The sequence below is a fragment of the Manis javanica genome, chromosome X (assembly GCF_040802235.1).
Source record: "Manis javanica isolate MJ-LG chromosome X, MJ_LKY, whole genome shotgun sequence".
Taxonomy (NCBI): Eukaryota; Metazoa; Chordata; class Mammalia; order Pholidota; family Manidae; genus Manis; species Manis javanica.
In genome coordinates this window covers 40,688,227-40,700,992 of record NC_133174.1, presented here as the reverse complement: position 1 = coordinate 40,700,992, position 12,766 = coordinate 40,688,227, and the positions used below count along the sequence as shown (strand labels likewise).

At 49.5% G+C, this 12,766-nt stretch overlaps 1 protein-coding gene across 3 annotated transcripts in view; it reads right to left on the bottom strand.

Moving 5' to 3' along the window:
- Positions 1-1,453: 1,453 nt before the first annotated feature.
- Positions 1,454-12,766, bottom strand: part of LOC140847430 (uncharacterized) — a 37,657-nt gene continuing 26,344 nt past the window's right edge. Inside the window, exons 2-3 of one of the 3 annotated variants that reach the window (XR_012127421.1) lie at positions 4,584-12,086; positions 1,454-3,834 (exon numbers count right to left, since the gene is read on the bottom strand). The gene's annotated coding sequence lies outside the window, so the exon portion shown is untranslated. Of the gene's footprint in view, positions 12,087-12,766 lie in introns of all 3 variants that reach the window. The other 2 variants (XR_012127422.1, XM_073227734.1) reach the window with 2 other exon arrangements.

Genomic DNA, 12,766 nt, shown 5'->3' with positions numbered 1-12,766 from the left:
CAGTTGTTTTGACAGGAAAGTGACCGGTCGGTGTCTGGGTCCTACTGGCTGGACCAGCACCCCAGTTGCTATTCCCATCTTTTCTGTATATATAAGAGAAAAGGTTTGTTAAGGCTAGGCAGCATAAGTAGGGGTGAGGAGAGGAGGGCATTTCGGAGTTCTTCAAGAGCATGGACCACTGCTGTAGGAGAGCTGAGTGGCCCAGAGGGCATTTCTTTGGCAGCAGCATACAGAGGCTTAGCTAATAAGGCAAAGTTAGGACCCACTGTCGGAAAAACCCCTCCAGTCTGGGATACAACAAGATCTCAGCTCCTGAGGTGGGTGGTAGAAGAGCTCTAATGGAGGCTGTTCAGTTCACTGTGAGTGCCCTGGAAGAAGGAGTTAGGGCCACTCCAAGGTATGTAACTTGTGGGGTGGATAACTGAGCTTCTGATGGAGAGACTCTTTATCCCTGCTGAGCCAGGAAGTTTAGGAGGGAAGCCATGTCTTGAACAGAGGCCTCTTTTGTGAGGCTACATAGGAGGAGATCATCGACATACTGGAGGAGAGTGCTGACTCCTGTGTCATGATGGAACAGATCTTCCACCAGTGCCTGTCTGAGAAGGGGATGACTGTCCCTGAAGCCTTGAGGGAGGACCGTCCAAGTTAGTTGTCTAGTTCGATGGGTGTCTGGGTCCTCCCAGGTAAAGGCAAATAGTAACTGGGAATCAGGATGTAGAGGGGTGGTGAAGAATGCATCCTTAAGATCTAAAACTGTAAAGTGGGAGGTGTCCAGGGGAACCTGAGACAAGAAAGTATAAGGGTTAGGGATGACCAGGTGAAGAGGGACTATAGCCTTGTTGATTATCTGCAGGTCTTGAATGAGCCAGTAGGTCCCCAATGGCTTCTTGACTGGAAGGATGGGAGTGTTACAGGGAGAATTAGTCGGTACCAGAAGCCCTTGGGAAAGAAGATGGTTAGTGATAGGTTGGATGCTTTTGCAATGGACTTGGAAAGTAGAAAATTGGGGCCTAGAAGGAAAGGAAGATGGGTCCTTGAGGCAGATGAGGACCGGAGCATGATGGCTCACCACTACAGGAGTAAAGGTGTTCCAGACCATCGGGTTAACATTGGTCAACGGTACAGGAGGGTCCATGGAGGCCTCAGGGCCACAACTTATACTGGCTAGGGAGATGAGTGAACACACATCCCCATACCCCCACACACTATACATGCTAATCGTAATGCCCTCTTTCTTTTTCCCCACCCTTATCCCTTCCTTCCCTCCAATCCTCCCCAGTCCCTTTCCCTTTGGTAACTATTAGTCCATTCTTGAGTTCTGTGATTCTGCTGCTGTTTTTTCCTTCAGTTTTCCTTTGTCCTTACACTCCACATATGAGTGAAATCATTTGGTACTTGTCTTTCTCCATCTGGCTTATGTCACTGAGCATAATACCCTCTAGCTCCATCCATGTTTCGAAGCCAAGGGTTTATATAGCATTTTCAAAGCACTTAACTCACAGTAATTTTCCACAGTTACATATTATTTTTGCAAGTCACACATCCTGGGGGTTAAGCAAGAGCAAGATAAGACCACTCCTCAATTAGACAGAGTGCTTTTGCAAGATAAGCTGACCAGGGTTGCAGCTGTAAACAACCCGGTGTCCATGATTAATTTGTTCTTCAAACTCTGTTTATCAAGCCTTACCCAGTTCCTCTCCCGCCGAGTCACATACTCAGAAAATGGCTTCTTGGCCCTTAAGATGGCCGTTCTCATGCTAACCTATTCTTACATTCCCCCCTTTTTGTTACAATGAGGAATCCTGCTCATTTGTAGGGTAGTTGTAGGGACCCTCAGGAGGGGGCAACTTTTCATATTGTTGTCTCAAGAACAGGAGTTGGACGGTATTAACACGGTCTTTCACAAAATTAATAAGTTTGTTTAGGATGCAGGGGCCAAAAGTTGAAATGAATATAAGTAAAATTAATGGGCCAACTAGGGTAGAAACTGGGGTGTGAGCCAGGTGGACTTATTAAACCAAGCTTCAAACCAGTTCTCTTGTGCTTCTCTTTCTCTCTTTCTCTCGGCTAATCCTTCTCTTACTTTAGCTATGGATTCCTTTACTACTCTTGAATGATCAGCATAAAAACAGCACTCTTCTCCTAGCGCAGTACATAGTCCCCCTTGTTGGAGGAACAATAAATCAAACCCTCTTCTATTTTGGAGTACGGCTTCAGATAGGGAGGTGAGAGATTTTACTAAATGACTAATGGAGGTCTCTATTCTTTCTATATCTTCATCTGTGGCCGCTCTCAGGGATGTCATACCTGCTTGTTGAGTGGCCAGGAAGGTTATGCCTGTTTTGGCCCCAGCTACTCCTAAAGTGAATAGAGTGGCAATGGTTAGGGCAGTGATGGGCTCTCTCTTATTTGTTTGGCTTGTGCCTTTACTCCATTGAGAATACATGCTTTCTTCGGGGTGGTAGAAGATGCGGGGTATCACAGTCACTAGGATACAGAACTCTTTAGAGGCGTTAAATATGGAGGTTGAAAGGCACGGGGTGAGGCCAGTCCTGGAACATATCCACCATCCATCACTTCCTGAGGTTAGCCACTTTATGTCATCCCAACTAGGGGTGGCATTTATGGAAGTGCATAAACTTTGTTTATCCTGTGGCACTTTCCCTAGGCAGGTCCCTTTACTGCTTACATGTTGTAGTGTTAAGTCTATTTTACAGTCCCCCCATGAACACTGAGAGGGATTTTCACTAATTGATACATTATAAGTGGCATTCAGGCCTATGGCTTCATAAAATGGAGGCTTTATATCATAACATAGCCAGCATGAAGCTGTGAGGCCGGGACTGGTAGCATTAAATTGTAGGGTCTCATACATAGCGTGCATCAGTTTCCATAGGGGGTCCTCAGCAGCCTGTGCAGCAGGTGCCAGGGGGGTTACAGAGGTATTAATCTGGGGTTCTGTTATTTCTTTCGAGGTGCTCTTGTTATCTGGGTTCTTAGTAGGGGCAGGAGGAGCCAATACCTGATTTGGACCCATAGGAACTCTTTTTGTCTGAGACTTATGGATAACTAGTTTAATGATTAAAAGTCCACTTGGGTAAGGGTCAACCCAGGCAAACTGGCCCATATCAAGCTGAAAACCCCAAGTTATTCCAGATATCCAGGACTTTTCATTTTTAGCTCATTCTTGGTTAAATTGTACACGCACTTGGGGTACCCTGTTGTTGGGGTCTCTGAGGGTGAATTTAACCAAATCTCGATTTCCGACTGCCCACTTCTGGGGCCCATCATTAGAGGTTACACAACTCCAGTTTATTCAGTAGACACTTTCTAGGCCACCACAGGTCTTCCAGTTATTTCTTAGATTGCCAGGGCAGGCCCAGAACCCTTGTGCTCATCCTTGAGCTGTGTCAATAAATAAGTGCCTGTTTTTGTAGGACATGATAATTGTGTTCTCTCCCCTGCATGAGTCCGAAAAGCTCCCTGAGGTTGAAATATAAATCTGGCCACCATGTGTTTAGTGGGGCTGTGTGTGAGGTTTCGTTGAGGGTTTTGCCAGTTTGTCCATCCGTCAGGATCCATGCCTGCTTATAAGGTTGATGAAGGTTGGTCTCTGCATGGTTTTCCTCCCAGTTGCTGAGCAGGGTCAGGACCAGTATCCATTTCATCATCAGGCCGGGTGGGAGGTTCTGGGTGTTCTCAAGGTCTCGAGATCTGTAGTTTCAGGGGGTTATCAGGGTGCTGCCGCACGGTCCACTCTCTGGCTTATCTTTGCTCTGGCTGGGTGGCTCTGCGCACATGGTAGTGGTGGACCCAAGGTCCAATGCTGTCAATCTTTAAGGCAGTTAGGGAAACGAGAACAACTACGTAAGGACCTTTCTGTCTTTTTTCTAAGGTTTGGGTCCTGTGCCTCTTTACCCATACCCAATTTCCTGGGGCGATGCCATGTTCCGGGTTTGGTGTGTCTCTTGTTTCATACAAAGAGGGCACCAAAGGCCAAATCTCATGTTGGACTTCCTGCAGGGCCTTCAAACTGGCTAGATAATTTGAGGTTACATTAGGGTCTTGGTCCAGCAAGGCACGGACAATAATGGGGGGTGGTCTCCCATATAGAATTTCAAAGGGAGTCAATCCATGCACATAAGGGGAGTTCCAAACCTGGAAGATAGCATAGGGTAGGAGGGTCACCCAGTCCCCGCCAGTCTCGATGGCCAATTTAGATAAGGTCTCTTTCAGGGTCCGATTCATTCTTTCTACTTGCCCTGAGCTCCGGGGATTATATTCACAGTGTAACTTCCAATTGGTCCCCACCGCTTGGGCCAGTCCCTGTAGGACTTTACTGATGAAAGCTGGACTGTTATCAGACCCTAAAACCTCAGGGACCCCATATCGGGGTATGATTTCTCCTAGTAATGCCTTAGCAACAACTTGGGCAGTCTCTCGTTTCATGGGGAAGGCTTCTACCCAGCCTGAAAAAGTACCAACAAATACCAGCAAGTACTTATACCCATACTTCCCAGGTTTTACTTCAGTAAAATCCACCTCCCAGCTCTGTCCTGGCACCCTCCCCCATACCCTTGTACCTGTGTGTAGGGGTCCTTTCCTACTGGGTCTCATAGCCTGGAACCTAACATATTGGTCCACGATTTCCTGGATCCAGACGGCTTGTCAGGGGAACTTAAGGCGGGCGGACTCGAGAACTGTCAGCAACTTCTTCGTTCCTAAATGGGTGGCTTGGTGCAGGTTGGAAAGAAGGAACAGTCCTAGTTTTGCAGGCAGTATTAGTCTTCCTTCTGGGTCTCGATGCCACCCATGTTGATCAGGCTCTGGGCAGTGGTGGTTTTGGATCCACTGGAGATCTTCTGGGATGTAATCAGGTTGCGGTGGCAGGTGCGGAAGCTCGGGTGCCGGCAGGGCGAGTGCCAAAGCTGGTGAAGCTATTGCCGCCTTTTTGGTGGCCTCATCTGCTTCCGGGGTTCAGGCAGACTGGTGTCCAGGGATGTGAACCACTGCAACTGCCCGGGGCTTTTGCACAGCCGCCAGCAACCTCTGTACCTCTGGGAGATTGCATAGTTCTTTTCCTTCTGCTGTAACAAAGCCCCTCTCCCAGTAGATGGCGCCATGCACATGGACAGTGCCAAAAGTGTAGCGGCTATCGGTGTAGGTGTAGACAGTCACCCATCTCCCTTCAGCTCATTCTAGCATCTCCGCCAGTGCAATTAGTTCTGCTTTTTGGGCTGAGGTTCCCGGGGGAAGCGAGGCACTCCAGATGACATTCCCATCTTGGTCTACCACTGCCACACCTGCCCTTCGCATCCTGTCCAAGATGAAGCTGCTTCTGTCAGTGTACCATACCAATTCACTGTTAGGGAGGGCAACGTCCTGGAGTTCGGGGCACACCTGGGTGATCTCTGCCAAGATTTCTTGGCATTCACGCAGGGGGACCTCTAGATCCAGGGTTGGCAGAAGGGTGGCTGGATTTAGAACAGCAGGTTCGGCAAACATGATCTGGGGTGCATTCAACAGGAGTACCTGGTAATGGGTCAGGTGGGTATTGGTCATTCACTTACCAGGGGGGTGCTTCAGGACTCCCTTGATCGCATGAGGAGTTACCACCTTTAGATGCTGCCCAAAGGTGAGTTTGTCTGCATCTTTTACCATTAGGGCCACTGCCGCGATGATCCTTAGACATGGGGGCCATCCTGCTGCAACTGGATCAAGTCTTTTAGATAAATAGGCAACCAGACGCTTCCATTGCCCCAGGCGCTGCATTAGCACTCCTTTTGCTATCCCCTTCCTCTCATTGACAAAGAGGGTGAAGGCTTTTAGGGGGTCTGGCAACGCCAGGGCTGGTGCCTTTAAGAGGGCGGCCTTCAGTTCGTCAAAGGCCTTTTGTTGTTTTGGCCCCCAGGCCCAGGGGGGCTTATCTTTGATTGCTTCATACAGGGGCCTTGCTATCTCAGCATACCCCAAAATCCATAGTTGGCAGTAGCCTGTCATCCCTAGAAACTCTCGGACCTCTCGGACTAAGGTAGGGACTGGAAGCCTGAGAATAGTCTCTTTCATGGCCTTTGTTAGCCATCTGGTTCCTTCGCTTAATTCATATCCTAGGTAAATGACTGTCTGCCTGCATATTTGAGCCTTCTTTGCACTGGTTTGATAGCCCAATTGCCCTAGTTCCTGGAGGAGGTCTCCAGTGGCCTGCCGGCATTTGACCTCGGTGGGGGCTGCCAGAAGCAAGTCATCTACGTATTGCGGGAGTGTAACTGAATCATGTCTCTGGCTAAACGAGTCCAGGTCCTGATTTAAGACTTAATTAAACAGGGTTGGAGAGTTTTTGAAGCCTTGTGGCAGTCTAGTCCAGGTCAACTGTCCGGGGGTTCCCATGTTGTCATCATGCCATTCAAAGGCAAAAATGTTTTGGCTGCTGGGTGCCAGGGCTATGCTAAAAAAAGCATCCTTTAGGTCTAGGGTGGTGTACCAAACATGTGAAGGGGGCAAGTGACTTAGTAAGGTGTAAGGGTTGGGGACCATGGGGTGGATGTCCTCAATCTTCTTATTTCCTTCCAAGTCCTGCGCTGGCCTGTAATCTTTTCCCCCTGGTTTCTTAATGGGAAGAAGTGGGGTGTTCCAGGTGGAGTGGCAGGGTTTCAGTATCCCAGCTTCTAAGAGGTGGTTAATGTGTGGGGCAATCCCCTTTCGCGCCTCAGTGGACATGGGGTATTGTTGGACCCAGATAGGCTGGGCTGAGGTTTTGACTTCGACCACTACTGGTGCTTGGTGGGCTGCCAGACCCACACCTGCTATTTCTGCCCATGCCTGAGGGTACATTCTAAGCCAGTAATCCAACTCATGGGGCCACTCTGTAGGGGGAGAGGTGCCGTGCAGGGCAAACAGGCGATGCTCATCCACGAGGGACAGGGTCAGGACATGAAGGGGCTGTCCTTGGCCGTCCATCACTTTGATGCCGTCCGGCTCAAAGTGAATACAGGCCTGGACCTTGGTTAGGAGATCATGCCCTAACAAGGGGGCCAGGCATTCAGGGATAACCAGGAAGGCGTGGGTCACTTGTTTGCGGCCCAAGTCCACCTGGTGCTTACTGGTCCATCAATAAACTTTGGACCCAGTTGCCCCCTGCACCAGGCTGGTTTTCTGAGACAGGGGCTCTGTAGGCTTGTTTAAAACTTAGTACTGGGCTTCTGTATCTACCATGAATTCCACTGATTTCCCCTCTACATGCACAGTTACCCAAGACTTGGGGAGGGGACCTGAGTCCCATTTCCCCTAGTCACTGTCTATTCCCGCCAGCAAAACCTGAGCGTCCTGTCCGGTCTCGCCCTGGCGCTTGGAGCATTCCCTCTTCCAATATCCATATTCTTTGCAGATCATGCATTGACCCCTATCTAGCCTGGGCCGCAGTTTCTGAGGTCGGGCCAGTCCGGTTGGACCTGGTCCTCCCTGGGCTGTGCCTTGCACCCCTGCCAGCAGGATTTTGGCCATCTCCTTCTGCTGCCTTCTGTTTTCCCTGCTCAGGTGCTCTCTGTCTTCTTTCCTAATTCTTTCCTGTAACTCCTGATTTTCTTTTCTGATCCGATCCTCTCTTTCTTCTGGGATCTCTCGAATGTTGAAAACCCTCTCTGCTACTTTCATCAGATCCCGAATGGTCATTTCCCCCAATCCTTCCTGCTTATATAATTTCTTCCTAATATCTGGGGCAGCTTGGTTTATAAAGGACATAATTACAGCTGGCTGATTCTCCTCTGCCAGGAGGTCTAGAGGGGTGTACTGTCTATAAGCCTCATAGAGGCATTCTAAAAATATGGCTGGGCTTTCACTTTCCCCTTGCATTACAGCTTTTACCTTAGTCAAATTGGTGGGGCGGCATGCTGCCGCTCGAAGACCTGCTATAAGAGTCTGGCGGTAGACTCAGAGACGCTCCCTACCTTCCGCGTTCCCAAAGTCCCAATCCGGTCTATTCAGGGGGAAGCGCTTGTCGATCAGGTTCGGCAAAGTTGTTGGTCGTCCGTTGTTGCCAGGGACATTCTTTCCGGCCTTGGTGACGATTTGTTTGTGCTCTTCGGTAGTGAACAAGGTCTTAAGGAGCTGCTGACAATCGTCCCAGGTGGGGTTATGTGTATGCATGACAGACTCAAATAAGTCTGTTAGACCCCTTGGGTCTTCAGAAAAAGGGGGTTATGAGCCTTCTAGTTATACAGATCACTACTTGAAAAGGGCCAATACTGGTAAGATTGTTCCCCACCTGGGTCAGTACCTTCCAGGGCCTGTATGGGGAGAACGGGCGCCCCAGCTGAGGTGGAGGAGGATGGTTCCTCCTCTGGGGTCTCTTCCTGGTGCCTGCAGTGCCTTAAACCCCTCACTGGTCCCTGGGTTGGGGCTGGGGGGGCTGACAAGGAGGCAGATGAGTGAGGGGGCTTGGGAGGGGCAGCCACCTCAGGTTGGAGTGGCACCACAGGCACGTAAGGAGGGGGTCTCTGGGTTTCTTCAAGATCTAGGTCTATCAGGGAGGGGTACAGGTCTGACCCTTCCTGTAAGACGGGTTTCTTGGATGGGTCCACCGGGAGTTCCAAACAGGCCATTAAGAGTGGGCACAGTCAGGTGGTGGGGAGCCCAAGAGATGGCCAGTACTCACGGGGGATCCTCCGGCTTCTCGGGGACAAATGGTTTTAGCCAGGAGGGAAGACTTTCCACCAATGCCTGCCACATCAAAATATAGGGATATTGGTCTGGGTGGCCCTGTAATTCGGGCCGGCTGATCACATCCCAGACTCTCTTAATAATGTCCAGGGGAAAGGTCCCCTGGGGTGGCCAGCCCACCTTAAAAGTAGGTCATTCTGCAGAGCAGAGGGTATCAAACTCACCTTTCTTTACTTCCATGCCATAATTGTGAGCCTTGGTGCGGATCTCAGGGAAGTGGTTCAGGAACAGGATCTTAGGTGTTACTTGAGCCTGTCCCATTATTATTACAAAAAGAAGCCAGAAAAAGACAAGGGACACAAAGCAAGCAAACATACAAATTCTAACTGAGTTTTCAAACACCCACCGGCCAGTCAGCCACACCACATCCACAGGCACCATCTCAATCACACAATGCTCAGGATCCTTACCTAGCTGTCCAAACAGCACCCATTGCGGACGTCATTCGGGCACCGTCTTGTCGGGGATGCCTCCCATGACTTCCAGTAATGGAGCCTCCAGGGTCATAACCCGCTCCTTCCTTTCCATGAGAATTCTCGATTAGGACCAGGCAGAGACCTGTTTCAGTCTCTCCAGTCGAGGACCTGTTTCAGTCCTCCCCTCTTGGGACCGGGCAGAGACCTGGTTCAGTCTCTCCGGTCGAGGACCTGTTTCAGTCCTCCCCTCTTGGAGGTGGCCAAACCTACTTCCACGGCTTCTGAGCAAACCTCAGTATCAGGGGGGTGTCTGTCTCCCTGAGGAGGGGTCTAGTGATCCTGGAGGAGCCCCCAAAATGTTAGGGTCCGGAGTTGACCACCTCTCGAACAGACAGAAGACACTCACGATAATGCAAGTCACACAGCAAGGTTTATTTCCAGCTAGCTGGGGTCCAAGTGTCTGCCTGATGCAGTGGGTTTCAACAAGGACCCAAGAGCACTCAAAGCCAAGGGTTTATATAGCATTTTCAAAGCACTTAACTCACAGTAATTTTCCACAGTTACATATTATTTTTGCAAGTCACACATCCTGGGGGTTAAGCAAGAGCAAGATAAGACCACTCCTCAATTAGACAGAGTGCTTTTGCAAGATAAGCTGACCAGGGTCACAGCCACCCACAACCCAGTGTCCATGATTAATTTGTTCTTCAAAACCTGTTTATCAAGCCTTACCCAGTTCCTCCCCCTCTGAGTCACGTACTCAGAAAATGGCCTCTTGGCCCTTAAGATGGCTGTTCTCATGCTAGTCCATTCTTACAAAATCGAGCCAAAATGACCAGGTGAGAAGGTAACAAAAGAAGCCAAAAGTTTAATAGGACGCAATCCCGGGGGATGTTTGCTGGTCTGTTTACTTACAGGCCAGAGAAGTCGCGCCCAGCATGGCAGACAGTGAGTTTATAAAGAAGTTAGGGGGAGGGAGAGCGTAGGTCTACAGTGGTGCAAGGATTGGCTAGCCTAAGGCATGTGACATTGGCCTTTACATTAGACAAAGGACTAGAAAGTTACTACTCCTTTTTCAGGTTGGGAGGGGGCAGCCGCAGGGGATTTTGGCATGTCATCAGCTGGAATCTGTTGGTCTCTTTCCTTTTCTAGGCTGGGGTTGGGGGCTTGTTAGGGTCCTGGACTCTGGGGTTTCCCAGAGAACAAGACACATGGATATGGAGATGAAAATCCAAGCAAAGTCTTTATTCAGCCAGCAAGCTGGGGTCGACAGCACCTCCCCTGACACGCAGGCCGAGTCCGAGCTGCCGACCCCCAAGCAACTTTAGGTATGGTTTATATGGGATTTCTACAGTCATTGCACTGGAGCCTGCACATTACCCCAACCAATGAATTTGAAACACATTCTATACTTTGGCCAATAAAATTGGAACAGGGACATACCAGGTGCCTGACCTTTGCACAAGCATTCCTATGTGACTTATCACAAGTTTCGACCCCAGGGGATTCGTTTACTTCTAGTTATCTAACTTAGGGTAGGGCCCAGGAATGTTAGCCTCACGTAGTTTCTATATGAAAACTGGGTGGCTCAGCCCTGTTCCCTGCATTCCTCTACATTCCCCCCTTTTCTTGATTAAACTGAGGAATCTTCCACAGTGGCATCCAGGGCCTGATATCTCTATAGAAGGACCAGAAGTTGGACGGCGTTAACCTTTTCCCGCACAAACCTAAGCAGCCCATTTACTATGCACAGACCAATCGTAAGCAATAACAGCAGGATGACCAGTGGCCCTGTAACAGCCGAGAGTAGGGTAGCAAACCAAGGTTTGTATTTGAACCAAGAGTCAAACCAGCTTTTGCTACTGTCATATTTTTTACGCCTCTTCTCTAGATCTTTCTTTAGTTTGGCCAGGGAATCTCTGACTGCACCTGTTTTGTGTACATAGAAGCAACACTCTTCCTTTAAGGCTGCGCACAGTCCACCTTCTTTTAAGAACAGGAGGTTCAGGCCCCTTCTGTTTTGTAGGACCGCCTCACCTAAGGAGGTAAGAGATTGTTCCAAGTCTGATATTGTCTGTCGAAGTTGTTCTAGGTCCCTGTCGACAGCCCACCTCAGAGCTGTGAGCCCCTGTTCTCAAGTTACAAGGGCTGTGACCCCTGTGCCAGCCCCTGCCAGCCCTAGGGCAAAAAGGGCCCCAATGGTCAAGGCTGTAATAACTTCCCTTTTTTCCCTGTGGGGGTTTGGCCATTCTTCCAAATAAGAAAGGAGGGTCTCATGAGAATGATATACTAGGAGTGGTAGAATGGCCACAAGTACACAAAACTCACTGTTAGCATTAAACACAGAGGTGGATATGGCTGGGGTGAGGCCTGTCTTTAAACAGAGCCACCAACCCGAGGAGGGTATAATCCACTTGTCCTGCTTCCATGTATTGTACTTGTAGGACGAGCATAACTGGCTCTGGACTATCAGGACTGAGCTTACACACGTTCCCGTGACTGAGACCTGAGCGATTGTAAGTCCCCTTGGCCCCCTGTCCCAATAAGTGGGATAGGAGTCATTAATGGTGTAGGAGCCATTTATCCCGATTGCCTCATAGAAGGGGGGTGAACCTGGATAGCATAACCAATAGGGATCGGTGAGGGAGGGAGTGCTGCGGTTCAGAATCTCTGTGAATGCCTGCACCATTACCCATAAGGGGTTACCTAACCCGGAGAGACCCGAACCCGGTTTTCTTGTGGGCCCTGGAATCAGCTGCACCGATGTAGCTTCCTTGAGAGTCCATACGAAGGCACTTATCAGCAGGATCCCCTTCATCTTCGGCTTAGGTGTATTTTCATGGGATTCGCAGGATGCTGCTGCACTTTCCACTCTTCCTCATGATCACCTGGGTTTCTGTGAGGCAGGATTTTCTAAACGTGCGTGTGATGCACCCAAGGAGCGATACCATCAACCTTGAGAGCAGTGGGGGTGGTAAACAATACAACGTAAGGTCCCTTCCACCTGGGTTCAAGAGTCCTTACTTGGTGTCTTTTGACCCATACCGTATCCCCTGGGACTATGCCATGTTCCGGCTAGGAATTTTCCCACCCTCGTAATATGCTCTGATCAGGGGCCAGATTTCCTGCTGCACTTTGGCAAGAGCCTGCAACACATTCAGATAGTCAGGGGCCAGGTTCTCTGCACTGGGAAGCTGCACTCACCGAATTATGGGTGGAGGAGCCCCGTACATTATCTCAAATGGAGTTAAACCATGTACATAGGGGGAGTTCCAAGCGCGGAAGATGGCTAAGGGAAGGAGGGTCACCCAGTCCCCGCCAGTCTCCAATATCAATTTAGAAAGGGTCTCCTTTAGGGTCTGATTCATTCTTTCTACCTGCCCAGAGCTTTGTGGGTTATAAGCACAGTGTAACATCCAATCTATTCCCAAAGCTCAGGCTAATCCTTGCAGGAATTTGCTTATGAAAGCCGGGCCATTATCAGAACCTATAGCTTCAGGGACCCAATACCTGGGGATGATTTCCTCAATTAATCTTTTTGCTACTACCTGGCTAGTCTCATGCTTGGTTGGAAAAGCCTCCACCCACCCAGACCATAACCAGCAAATACTTATATCCATACTTTCCTGGTTTTA